Here is a 14,324-nt window from a genome sequence, read left to right on the forward strand (position 1 = left end):
TGGAGGGGATGGTGGTGAAGGGATGGGGTAACTGGGTGACGGGCATTAAGGAAGGCACTTGATGTAATGAGCACTAGGTATTATATGCAACTGATAAATCACTAAACTCTACCCCTGAAACTAAAAAATAAAAATAAAAATAAATAAAACATCCCTTAGTAGGGTCTCTGTCTCCTATGCTTTATTCCCCTCTGTTACACGGCGGTTTTCTTTTTCTTTTTTTTTTAAGATTTTATTTATTTATTAATGAGAGAGAGAGAGAGAGAGAGAGAGAGAGAGAGAGAGAGACAGGCAGAGGGAGAAGCAGGCTCCACACAGGGAGCCCGACAGAGGACTCGATCCAGGACCCCAGGACCATGCCCCAGCCAAAGTCTGGTGCTAAACCGCTGAGCCACCCAGGGATCCCCCACGGAGGTTTTCTGAAGAATGTTTGGTTTGTAAATATCAGTCTGACTTGCCTGAATTCAGGTGACCATTTCACAGTGTATACAAATACCGAATTATTGGATTGTACACCTGAAGCTAATATAATGTTCTAGGTCAATTATACTTCAATTAAAAAGAAGGGAAACAGGGGCACCTGGGTAGCTCAGCAGTTGAGCGTCTGCCTTTGGCTCAGGTCATGATCCCATACTGCTGGGATCGAGTCCCACACGATGCTCCCTGTATGGAGCCTGCTTCTCCCTCTGCCTGTATCTCTGCCTTTCTCTCTGTGTCTCCCATGAATAAATAAATAAAATCTTAAAAAAAAAAGGGAAACATATTATAAGTGCACATTCCAGTTAAACCATGAGAACTGAGGACCCCTGGTGGCTAAAAGTGGTAGTGACAACAGCCTTTCCAGATGGGCAATTGAGAAACCTCCTGGCGTGGAGGAAATGAACCCGGAAGTTGGGACACAGGGGGATTCCCTTCTGTCAGGGTTGTTCCATTATTATCACCTCCGTATTTCAGATGAGGAAACGGAGATTGAGAGGCTGTGGTACTAGATCTTCAGATTTGTAGAGAAATACCTTAGAGTTACTGGAACATTTCTCCTGCCCCTGCCCTACAATTGTAAGGGAGGGAGATACTGCTAAAAGATAATATAGATGTTAAAAGATAGGTTTCTACAGGCTTTGTGACACTTGGTCCAGATTGATGGTGCATATTGCATACTATGAATGAAGACAGGTTAATGTCTTTGCTGTTGGACAGCTCTCTACTTGGCTTGGGGTTAGGCTTTCCTGCCTGCGTAATACCTTCTCTTGGGGAAGCAGTATTCCTTGGGTGCTTGAGGAGGGGCCTTGTGGGTCCATAAGGCTGCTTGTTCCTCAAGCAATGAATGAAGGATTTTGAGGAAAATAATTGAAATTCTTCCCAGAAGAATTCATAAACAGTTATTTTGGCTTAGATTGTCATCAGGAAATTTCAGAAATTCAGGGGACCACAGAGTCTCTGATATGACTTTCCATATGGAACAGAGTTGCCTCTATCACATTGCTGACAAGCAGCCATTCATTAGTTGCATGAACAGCTGTAGTAACAAGTAGAGACCTCACTCCCTTGAAATAAAGCCCATTGTATTTTTAGGTCTCTTACAAATATAAACCCCTGCAGGAATTCTATGTGGGCTGAGCATAGGTAGTCCAGTGAATAAATGCATATGGTCAAGATTGAAGGTTGTTATAAAACACCCTGGGAACAACAACAACAAAAAATTTCTATTCTATATACTTTTCCTTAGAAACAGTGAAAGTTGGATGGGGGAGATAAGTAGAAGAATTTCTACATAGATTCACTTTTATTCTGCTTTCTCTTAAAAAGTCATATAAAAGCACATTTCTCCATCCTCAGAGCTCAGCTGCTACTAGCATTTTATTTTTGTATTAGGGTTCTTCAGAGAAATAGAACCGACTATATATATAGAGAGAGGCCTTTTTAGGGAACTTAGACCTGTATGGCCTCATTAATTCACATGGTACGTGACAGTTCAGAGGTGTCCTAAACCAGCCATTACCTGCATAAACAGGCTGTGATGCCAGCGTGGCATGTACACTGTCCTCAGATCAGAATTCCTCATCTTTGATAGCTGTGAATTAGACAAAACCTCCGTAATAGTAAAGAATATTTCCTTTTTCTGTCTCTGTAAATACTAATGAAATCGGATCATGAGGTATCGTTCGGTACCTTCCAGGATAGATTTTTAAATATTCTTAGTGCCAACTTAACAGAGAAAAAAATAGTGGTTTAAAATAATTGAAAGATAGTGGCCTTCTTCTACTCTCCAAAAATTGTCACTTTACTGAGACTGGGGCATACAGTTGGGTTGTCCTCACTTGACAATCATCACAACGCTGAGACCTGGATTTCATATTGTGTAACATCTGGATTGTCCTGCAGATGTAGCATGGTGACAGCTTCACACATGCCTTGAAAAGAGGCAGCCACACACTGACAGTTACTTATCATTCAGAACAAGAAAAAAAAAATGAAATGGAAGAAAGATTTTCCTCCTGACTCTTAAGTTAGGCTAATCTATGTAAAATACATTATCTAATAGCAACCAGTGCAAGAGCGGTTTTCTGGCACAATTGCAAATTGCAGCTGGTCTGAATTATAGCAAGAAATATTTTACCTTGTGATAGAAAAGGGAAAAAGTTTCACCAAAGGCCAAACTGTGTAATAAAGGAAATTAAGAGTATTTGAAGATTTCATTTAATTTAATTAACTTTGTAATAATCTTAAATTACTTCTCTTTTTTATCTTTTTATAAATGCCCAATGAAGACATTGAATATGAAAATGCTAAAATAATATGTAAACCTAGTATTTTAACTAAATCAGTGCCAAACTTAAAAATATATATATATATATATGTATATATATAGTACATATGAAGGTAGGTAACTAGGTAGATATGTATTCATTATAGGAAAACCATACATTATAGAGGCCAAGAAATCCCACAAACTGCTGTCTGTAAGCTGGAGAACCAGGAAAGCTGGTGATGTAATTTAGAATCCAAAGGCCTGCACTTGACGGGATGAGCACTGGGTTTATTCTGTATGTTGACAAATTGAACACCAATAAAAAATAAATTTATTAAAAAAAATAGAATCCAAAGGCCTGAGAATCAGGAGCTGATGGTCTAAGTCTCAGTCTGGATCTGAAAGTTGAACCAGAAGCATCAATGTCTGAAAGCAGGAGATGGATGAAGAAAATGAATTCAGTCTTCCTCCATCTTTTCCTTCTTTTCAGGCCATCAATGAATTAGATGTTGCTCCCCTGTATTGGTGAGGGCCATCTTCTTTACTCAGTCTACTGATTCAAATGCTTATCTCTTCCAGAGACTCCCTCACAGACATACCCAGAAATGAGGTTTTACCAGCTATCAGGATAGCCCTTAGCCCACTCCAGTTGACACATAAAATTAACCATCACAATTTCTGTGAAGAATATTCACCATTTTTATATAGTCCATGAGATAAGGGATACAAACTTATGAGATGATGGTCTTCCATGCATGAAAATAAAACTGAGAACAGCTCCTAGGAGTCAGGCAGCTTCAACAAATAGATTTGTTAACAAATGAATTTAATTCATTAGGAATGAAATGGATAATATCTTTATAAATAGCCTTTCATGGTACTTTTGAGAAAAAGGCATTTTTTTCTTTTTTTAATAATAAATTTATTTTTTTATTGGTGTTCAATTTGCCAACATACAGAATAACACCCAGTGCTCATCCCGTCAAGTGCATTTTAAAGGCCAGAGTCTAAGGGCACATCTGCTTGTCTCAATCTGTTCTGTTCCTGCCTAAGGCTAAGACTTCATTATCTCTAAGTTGGATCATTAACATAACCTTCTTTCTCTCCCCCCACCACCACTTTCACTATGATGTATTTAGGAGTGGGTTTATTTTTATTTATTCCTGCCTAGGATGCAATAGGCTTCTAGAGTCCATGGAATATTGCCTTTCATTGGCTCTGGAAAACTTTTGGCCATCACCTTCCCTATTTTTCTTTCTTGTTCTTTTAAGACTCAAATTAAATGTACTTGTAGACATTCTCACTCTATTCTTTGGGTCTCTTGTCATACATTATCTCCCCCCCCCCCATAATCTGTTTAACCAGGAAGAATTCTGTATGATTTCTTCTAATCTATCTTTCAATTTATTTATTTATATTTTTTTTCCTATCTTTCAATTTAATAATTCTCTCTTAAGGGAGTGGCATGGTATATTCAAAGTGCTGAATGGGAAAAATCTGCATCTACAAACCCTCTATCCAGCAAGGCTAGCATTTGGAAAAGAAAGAGAAATAAAGAGTTTCCCAGACAAACAAAAACTAAAGGAGTTCATGACCACTAACCCAGTCCTACAAGAAATATTAAAGGGGACACTTTAAGAGGAAAACTCAAAAGTGACAGTATAAAGGTAAGAAACACAAAAGCAGTAAAAATAAATATTTCTATAAAAAATCACTGAAGGAACTCACAAAAAAAGGATGTAAAATATAATAATATATACTAACAGTGGGGAGGAGAGGTGAAAAGAATGGGTTCAAACTTACATGATCATCAACTTAATATAGACTACTATATGCAGAAGAGGTTATATACAAACCTAATGGCAACCATGTATCAAAAAACACTAATGAATATGCAAAGAATAAAGAGATACAAATCCAAATATATCATTAAAGAAAATCAGCAAAAAAAAAAAAAGAAAATCAGCAAAACATAAAAGAGAAAAAGAAAACAAGAAATGATCAGAGACAATTTTCAGAAACAACCACAAAACAAATAAAAAAATGGTCATTAGTATATATTTATCAATAATTACTTTGAACATAAATGGACTAAATCCTCTAATCAAAATACACAGGGTGACAGAATAGATTTAAAAAAAAAAGACCTATCTATATGCTGCCAACAAGAGACTCCTTTTAGACCTAAAGACACCTGTAGATTAAAAGTAAGGGGATAGAGAAACATCTATCATGCAAATGGATGTCAAAATAAAGCCAGACTAGCAATACTTATATCAGACAAAATACACTTTAAACAAAGATTGTAACAAAAAACAAAGAAGGAAACTATCTAAAACATGAAAGGGACACTCCAAGAAGATACAACAATTCCAAATTTTTATGCATCCAACATTAGAGCACCCAAATACCTAAAACAGTTAACAAACAAAGGAACTGACCGGTAATAATACAGTAATAGTAGGGGACTTTAACATCTCATTTATATCAATGGACAGATAATTTAAACAGAAAGTCAACATGGAATCTGGCTTTGAATGACACACTAGACCAGATGCATTTAACAGATATATTCAGAACATTCCATCCTAAGACAGAAGAACACACATTCTTTTCAAGTGCACACAGAACATTCTCCAGGGTAGATCACCTATTAGGCCAGAAAACAAGCCTCAACAAATGCAAGAAGATCAAAGTCATACCATGCATGTTTTCTGATCACACTGCTATGAAACTAGAAGTCAACCACAAGAAAAAAATCTAGAAAGACCACAAACATATGGAGGTTAAATAACATGCTACTAAACCATGAATGGATCAATCAGGAAAATCAATCAGGAAATCAAAGAATAAATTAAAAACTACATGGAAACAGGGGATCCCTGGGTGGCTCAGAGGTTTAGTGCCTGCCTTTGGCCCAGGGCGTGATCCTGGAGTCCTGGGATTGAGTCCCACTCTGGGCTCCCTGCATGGAGCCTGCTTCTCCCTCTGCCTGTGTTTCTGCCTATCTCTCTCATTGTGTCTCTCATGAATAAATAAATAAAATCTTTTAAAAAATAAAAAAAATAAAAAGTACATGGAAACAAATGAAAATGAAAACATAATAATCCAAAACCTTTGGGATGCAGCAAAAGCAGTCCTAAGTGGGAAGTATATAGCAATATAGGCCTATTTTAAGAAGCAAGAAAAACTCAAATACCCTAACCTTATACCTAAAGGAGCTAAAAAAGAAACAACAAACAAAACCTAAAACCATAAGAAAGGAAATAATAAAAATTAGTGCAGAAATAAATGATATAGACAGTAAAAAAAATAGGAAAGATCAATGAAACCAAGAGCTGGTTCTTTGAAAAAAAATCAATAATATTGATAAACTTCTAGCCAGTCATATGAAGAAAAAAAGGGAAGGACTCAAATAAATAAAATCACAAAAGAGGAGAAATATCAATCAACACCACAGAAACACAATTATAAGAGAATATTATGAAAAACTATATGCCAGCAAATTGGAAAACCTAGAAGAAATGGATAAATTCCTAGAAATAAACTACCAAAACTGAAACAGAAATAGAAAATTTGAAAAATCTATTACCAGCAATATAATTAAATCAGTAATCAAAAAACTCCCAACACACAGAAATCCAGGACCAGATAGCTTCACAGGCAAATTCTACCAAAGAAATATAGAAGAATTAATACACATTCTCCTAAAACTATTCCAAAAAGAAAGAGAGAAAAGGAAGGAAAACTTCCAAGCTCATTTTATGAGGCCAGCATTACCCTGATACCAAAGCTAGATAAAGATTCCACTAAAAAAGAGAACTAGAGGCCAATATCCCTGATGAGCATAGATGCAAAAATCCACAACAAAATATTGGCAAGCCAAATCCAACAACATATTAAAAAATCATTCACCACAATCAAGTGGGATTTATTCCTAGCTTACAAGGGTACTCAATATCGGTAAATCAATGTGATATATCACATCAATAAGTGAAAAGATAAGAACCATCTAATCATTTTAACAAACACAGAGAAAGCATTTGACAAAGTACAACATCCATTCATGATAAAACCCCTCTGCAATGTAGTTCTAGAGGGAACATGCCTCAACATAATAAAGGCCATATATGAAAACTCATGGCTAACATCATCCTCAAGGGGGAGAAACTGAGAGCTTTTCCCCTAAGGTCAGGAACAAGACAAGGATGTCCACTCTCAGCACTATTATTTAACACAGTACTGGAAGTCCTAGCCACAGCAATTGGACAAAAAAATGAAATAAAAGGAATCCAAATTGGCAAGGAAAAAAGTCAAACTTTCACTATTTGCAGATTACATGACACTATTTATAGAGAACCCCAAAACTCCACCAAAAAACTACTAGAACTGATAAATGAACTCAATAAACTACCAGGATACAAAAATCATCGTACAGAAATCTGTTGCATCTCTATGCCTCAATGATGAAGCAGCAGAAAGAAAAATTAAGAAAACAATTCCATTTATAATTGTGGCAAAAGTAATAAGATACCTAGGAATAAACCTCACCAAAGAGCTGAAAGGCCTGTATTCTGAAAACTATAAAACACTGATGAAAGAAACTGAAGACAATTCAGAAATGGAAATATATTCCATGTTCATCTATTGGAAGAATATTGTTAAAATGTTTATATTACCCAAAGCAATCTACAATTAATGCAACTCCTATCAAAATATCAACATTTTTCACAGAACTAGAATAAACAATTCTAGACTTTACATGGAGCCACAAAAACCCTGAATAGCTGAAGCAATCTTGAAAAAGAAAAGCAAAGCTAGAGGCATCACAATTCTGGACTTCAAGTAATATTACAAAGCTGTAGTAATCAAAACAGTATGGTACTGGCAGGAAAGTAGGCATACAGATCAATGGAACAGAATAGAAAATCCAGAAATAAACCCACGACTGCATGGTCAATTAATCTTTGACAAAGCAGGAAAGAAAAAGACAGTCTCTTTAACAAATGGTGTTGAGAAAACTGCACAGTGACATGCAAAAGAATGAAAACTGGACCACTTTCTTAAATCATATACAAAAATAAATTCAAAATAGATCAAATACCTAAATGTGAGACCTGAAAGCATAAAAATCCTAGAAGAGAACATAGGCAGTATCTTCTTTGACATTGGCCACAGCAACTTTTTTCTAGATATGTGTCCTGAGGCAAGGGAAACAAATGCAAAAAGAAACTCTTAGGACTACAACAAATTAAGAAGCTTCTGCACAGCAAAGTTAATAATCAACTAAACTAAAAGGCAACCTACATAATAGGAAAAGATATTTGCAAATGACATATTCAATAAGGGGTTAATATCCAAAATATATAAAGAACTTCTACAAATCAACATCCAAAAAACAAAAAAAGTCCAATTAAAATATAGACAGAAGACATGAACAGACATTTCTCCTTTTTAAAGATTTTTTTATTTATTCATGAGAGATACACAGAGAGAGGCAGAGACACAGGCAGAGGGAGAAGCAGGCTCCCCGCAGGTAGCCCAATGTGGGACCCAATCCCAGGACAGGGATCACGCCCTGAGCCAAAAGCAGACGCTCAATCGCCAAGCCACCCAGGCATCCCAGGAACAGACATTTCTCTGAAGAAGACATCCAGATGACTAACAGACACATGAAAAGATGCTCATCATCAGGGTAATGGAAATCAAAACTACAGTGAGATATCACCTCACCCTTGTCAGAATGGCTAAATCAAGAATACAAGAAACAACAGGTGTTGATGAGGATGTGGAGAAAAAGGAACCATCTTGTACTGTTGGAGAGAATACAAACTGTTGCAGTCACTCTGGAAAACAGTATGGAGGTTCCTAAAAAGTTAAAAATAGTAGTACTGTATTATCCAGGAAGCATATGACTGGGTATTTACCCAAAGAATACAAAAACACTAATTTGAAGGGATAAACGTACTCCCATGTCTATAGCAGCATTATCTGCAATAACCAAATTATGGAAGCAGCCCAAGTGTCCAGGGATAGATGAATGAATAAAGAGGTTGGATATACATGCAATGAAATACTACTCAGCCACAAAAAGAGGGAAATCTTGCCAATTTGCAATGACACGAATGGAGCTAGAGAGTATTATGCTAAGTGAAATCGGTCAGAGAAAAAGAAATACCGTATGACTTCACTCATCTGTGGAATTTAAGAAACAAAAAAGTAAAGGGAAAAAGAGAGAGAGAGAGGCAAACCAAGGAACAGACAGATTCCTAACTCTAGAGGACAAACTGATGGTTACCAGAGGGGAGGTGGGTGGGGTTATGGGAGAAATAGGTGACGGGGATTAAGGAGCACACTTGTAAAAAAAAAAAAAAAAAAAAAAAAAAAAGGAGCACACTTGTCATGATGAGCACTGGGTGTTGTATGGAATTAATGAATCACTATATTTTACACCTGAAACTAATATAACACTGTATGCTAACCAAATATAATAAAAACAAAAACTTAAAAAATTCTCTCAAATTTATTTTCTTCATTGTACTTATCCTTGTCTAACACTTGTGTTTATTCTTCTGTTAAACACATTCACTAAATTCTCAATCATTATATTTTTTAGTTCTAGATATCCTATTTGATGATTTTTCAAATTGACTGTGTGGCCTTTTATGATTTTTCTGTTCCTTTCAGATAATTTCAAAGCTCATCTTTTATTTTTTGAACTACAGTAAACCATAGTCTGCATCTCATAATTCTGGTATCTGAAGTATTTGTGAATTTGTTTTCATGGTCTATTTTTTCTTCTGGCTTTTACAGTGCATTTTTCTTTGTGTGTATACTTATCACTATTTGCAGATATATTATTGAAAAATTATTGGGGAAACAGATTCCAGGCCTAGGAAGACAGAATCTTTCTGCAGAGAGTATTTTTCGCTTGCTGTTGACAAATGCCTGGCAATAGTACCTGCCCAAGACCACTTTAATCTAAATTCAAACGGAGTTCCTTGGATCACCCTTGTGATGGGTGATCTAGGCTTCTGGTTCACCATTATCCTGAAGGGGTAGCCACATAGTTTCAGCTTAAAGTGGCTGAGTAGCTCATTAGATTTACTCATTTGGGATGTGGGCTTCAACTTTTCATCCCCTTTGTCCATGAGGTTATCAAAACCACAGCTCACTTTCTTCTGGATTCAGCAAATGCCCATGGGCATAAGTGGATTTGAATGGTGGGCATTTCTACCTAGGTCCTTGTCTTCTAGATTTTAGCCTCATCATTTTTAGTTCTTTTAAGATTTGAATTATTTATTTATTTATTTATTTATTTATTTATTTATTTGAGACACACATAGAGAAGCAGCGACATAGGCAGAGGGAGAAGTAGGCTCTCTGTGGGGAGCCCGATTTGGGACTGCATCCTGAACCCCAGGATCACGCCCTGTGCCGAACACAGACCCTCAGCCACTGAGCCACTCATGTGTCCTCACTTACTAGTTCTTAATGAGGGTAATTTCTTGTTATATTTCATCTAGTTTTTTGTTGTTGTTGTTGTTGTTTTTGTTTTTTTAGTTGTCCTTACTTGGGATGGCTAATCCAAACTGCTTGGTCTGCCACTACCAGAAGCCAAAGTACAATATCCTCCTAACTGCTCTCCTTATCCCCTCTCTCTTCCTTCCAGTTTCTTTTTCTCCTTCATAAAGTAACTGTAAATTTCTTCCTTATCGTGTCATTTCCCCTGCACAAATGCTTCAAAAGCATACCATCGAATGTAAAACAGAAATCAAATTCTTTAGTTTGGCCAATCAGATCTAAAACTCTTTTTTGCTTTACTTATTCACTGAATAAGTATTTACTGTGGACTCACTAGGCCAGGCACTACCTATTCTTTTGATTTTTACCTTTTTTACCTCTTGTCTTACCTCCCAACTCACCTTAACACTGCAGCCAAACTGGAATACTCACTGTAATGTGTCACAGCCAGGTCAGAACACAGATGAGCTAACTCCTAAGTGTAGGAATATGGGATCATACTTTACACCGTCATCCCATATTCAGGTTTAAGTGCATTTAGTCTGGATATCTCTGTATATTCTAATAAATTAACTAGACAAAACCTCAACCCATACAGATTTTACTGGCTTTTATGTATTTTTTCTTACCTTTTTGGCTATTTGTCATGTGAGTCTGGAATGTAAGCTCTGGAAGTGAATTAACTATTGCCATCAAGTTTTCAGCACTCACTACAGTCACAAGGACACTTAGGGAGAAAAATAATTCAGACTTGACTTGCTTCCTTTGACAAATGTGGCACCGACTGGAATTTGTTCTAGGGTGCTTGGACATCCCACTTGCAAACAAATATACTCCCATCTGCTGGCAGTTGTCTGAAATACCAGTTATGACCAACTAAGCTGAAACAACAGTTCTGGAACTAGGCCAACCCAGAAATAGGATTCTAGTTTTAGCCTTTGCCACTATGTAACCTTGGGCCAACCTCTCTTCCTGCTCTAGGCTTCAGTGTCCGACTTGTACAATTTAGGGGGTTGGGCAAAATTACCTGGAATAGCTGTTACATTTTTGGTAAGCAAGAATTGTCTCCCCAAGGATGCCTGAGTGACCAGGGACAAGGGATGAAAGATTAAGAGTAGGAGGAGTGAACTTGACTGACCCACTCCTCTATGTGATGGTTAGTGATATATAGATACTTCCACCTTTTTTTTTTTCTAATCTTGCACCCATGTGGGAAGGAAGCGTTTGCTGCAATGGAAGGAAAAAGAAGGAGAAAAGGAGAGGAATAGCAAAGGTGCTAGGGTGCTCTGCTGATTACAAGATGGCAGGAAATTATGAGATATATTGTAAAGTGATTTTTAAATGGTAAAAAAAAGTGTGGGTGGTTGAGGTAGGGTAAAGGGTTATATCTTTAGCTGGGTCAAACACTCAGCCACCCCCAGGAGTTCCACACAACTGAAACTTTCCCATATGCTGGGCACAAACAGTTCAATCTCATTTACCAAATACTGAAGGAAAGAGAAAGGGAACAATGTTTCTGTTGGAATGTTCTAGTTAACCAAGAGCAAACTTGAAATCTGTTATGATTTCAACACTTTTAAATGGCATGCCTTGGGAGGTGACTGAGTTCTAGTTGTTGGTTGCCCATCTGGCCTATGTGGCCTCTGCCTCTTTCTAAACTTGTTTCAAATTGGACCGAAGATGGGAAGGACAGAAGCATTTCCTCAGTCCATGATACCTTTCTATCCCACAAGAGTATGTTCAGGATGGTGGAAAGAATAAATGCCCTCTAGTCAACATGCCACGCTTTTCCATATAATGGGGCCAAGAATGCTGAAACATTAGAATGGCCTGCTCTCCCCGGCTAACTCCCCTTAAGATATACTTATTTTTGCCTTCTTTTCCAGTTCTATGGTGTCAGCCAAGAACACTCCGATGCTGTACACTCTAGTTTGGGGGGCAGGGTGCTCCAATTTGTGTCCTACTGAAGGGTCACTCCTGCTGTGGCCAGGGCCCTGTCATAAAACTTACTTGCTGATCCTCCTCCCAGTCTACCCAGAGGCGAAGCCCTGAGGTTTATTGGAGGCTCAAGCATCTGGGAACGACCAGCAGTCTAGTACCTCCTGGATTCCCTAGTGTCTAGCTCTTTCAGAACGCAGATTCAGCCAGGGCAGTCAAATCACTGCACTCCCTTCGCCACAAAAAAGCAAACTCTTAGGCACAATCTGTTCTTTTTTTTTAAATTATTTTTTATTGGTGTTCAATTTGCCAATATATAGAATAACACCCAGTGCTCATACCATCAAGTGCCCCCCTCAGTGCCCGTCACCCAGTCACCCCCACCCCCCCACCCACCTCCCTTTCTACCACCCCTTGTTCGTTCTGTTCTAAGAGAAAAGCAAATTTTGCAGTTTTGCAAGGAGGGGGTGGGGCGCGCCCGGGGCGGGGGGGGGGGGGGGGGGGCGGGGCAGGTCAAGCATCTGACTTCGGCCCACCCCTCCAGCTGCAGAGGTGCTAGAGCTGGCCCAGGAGAGGCTGCAGAAAAAGCAGAGGATTGGGCTGCGCCCTAGTTGGGGAAGGTGGCGGGATTGCTCGTCCTTTTGTATGGCTCCTGGCATCTGAGCCATTGGCTAGGCTGGAGTAGCCATGGAATGGGCGGAGCCGTCAGCGCATCTGGCTCCCTGCCAACCCAGCTGCAGATGGGACTGGCCTCAGACCAAACGCAATTCAAAGAAGCGGGCGCGTCCTGCGGGAGCAGCTTGGAGTAGAGCTCCTGCATGGCTGCTCCTCCCGCTGCGCGGGGCTCTGGACTCCTGGCCGACGCCCGCAGCTTCTGATCCCCTGGCCCTCTATGCTCAGCTCTTAGGGGTGACTCTTTGCCCAAGAGCTAGCGTCCCCTCCCCGCGCCTCCCTCCCCTCAGCTCCCTCTCGCCTCGAGCTTCTCGCTTACCTCCCTCGGTCTTTTTCCTGAGCCTCAGCCTTCTCTCGTGATTCTCCGTCGGTCTCAGCTACGCTATCCCGGGCTTGCTGGGAGCCACTGTCCTCCTACTGCTTTTCAGGACCCGGTTCCTGGAGGGCGACGCCCCCCTTTCCCCTCCTCAAAATTCCACTTTGACCTGTAAGGAATCCTCCTCCGATGTTCCCAGCGTCGTCTTGGACCCTCTTTTATTGGTAAGCTGGTCGCTAGGCTACCGTGAGCCAGCGGGAGGGGCGAGTGGGCGGTCTCTTGGTAGGACTGAGCTTGGGGGACACTTGGACACGGGCTTCTGAGCCACTGCCTATGCACCCTGCCCCTGAGCCCCTGAAGGGTTTGGTGGTGGTAATGAGGGTGGCCAATTGAGATGGACCCCTTTGTTTCAGTCCATATGCTACAGTGGCACCTGATAGCACCCAGTTTTAGTGTGTGCCCAAATAGCAGGGGGTAGGGATAACACCCCCTAGGGTCCACCCATCCATCCCCAGGAACTGAGGTCCCAGCCTGGCAGTTTGCTATCAATGGCAATGGCCCCTGCACGTGTGTGGTGGGCGGGGGGCGGGGTGAGGGTTGTGGGATGTTAACTTCAAACGGAGCACAAAGGGCAGTTTTATTTAAGTAGAAGAATGAGATTATTTGGGAATAACAGAGGAATTGCAATTTGTGACGAGCAAGCTATGGCAAATCGTAGGCAAGTCTGAAGAGACAAAGGGAAGGTCAGCTTTTATTAGGTTTGAGGAAGGAATTGGGGAGGATTCTGGACAGAGTTTGGAAAAGATGGGGGGGTGTTGAGGATGGAGAGGGTTTCTCATTGGCTGCAGGTGGTGATCAGTGTGTTGTTGCTGGGGCAGGGAGGAATCTTCCTTTTCTTAAAAACAGGAGCCCTCTCTTGTCAATGTAATTATCTTCTTCCTGCTGGGTATATAGGTTGCAGTGAAAGATGTGTACTTGAGAGGTCCCCCTCTGGGGCTTCTTGACTCCATTTTAAATGATGTTTCCTTTATTTATTTTCACATTTACACCTTTTGATCAAGATCTTGCCTTGAAAGTGTTGCTGACCAAGAGTCAGAATTTTCAAATGTAGCGGTTTGTCCCTGG

At 39.6% G+C, this 14,324-nt stretch overlaps 2 long non-coding RNA genes across 2 annotated transcripts in view; one reads left to right on the forward strand and one right to left on the reverse strand.

Annotated features, from left to right (window-relative positions):
- The window catches only part of LOC144307673 (uncharacterized), a 96,983-nt gene extending 83,398 nt beyond the window's left edge, over positions 1-13,585 (reverse strand). Inside the window, exon 1 of the long non-coding RNA XR_013374444.1 lies at positions 13,203-13,585. This is a non-coding gene — a long non-coding RNA (uncharacterized LOC144307673). The remainder of the gene's footprint in view (positions 1-13,202) is intronic.
- The window catches only part of LOC144307672 (uncharacterized), a 170,225-nt gene continuing 168,868 nt past the window's right edge, over positions 12,968-14,324 (forward strand). Inside the window, exon 1 of the long non-coding RNA XR_013374443.1 lies at positions 12,968-13,423. This is a non-coding gene — a long non-coding RNA (uncharacterized LOC144307672). The remainder of the gene's footprint in view (positions 13,424-14,324) is intronic.

Source organism: Canis aureus, chromosome X (genome assembly GCF_053574225.1).
Source record: "Canis aureus isolate CA01 chromosome X, VMU_Caureus_v.1.0, whole genome shotgun sequence".
NCBI lineage: Eukaryota > Metazoa > Chordata > Mammalia > Carnivora > Canidae > Canis > Canis aureus.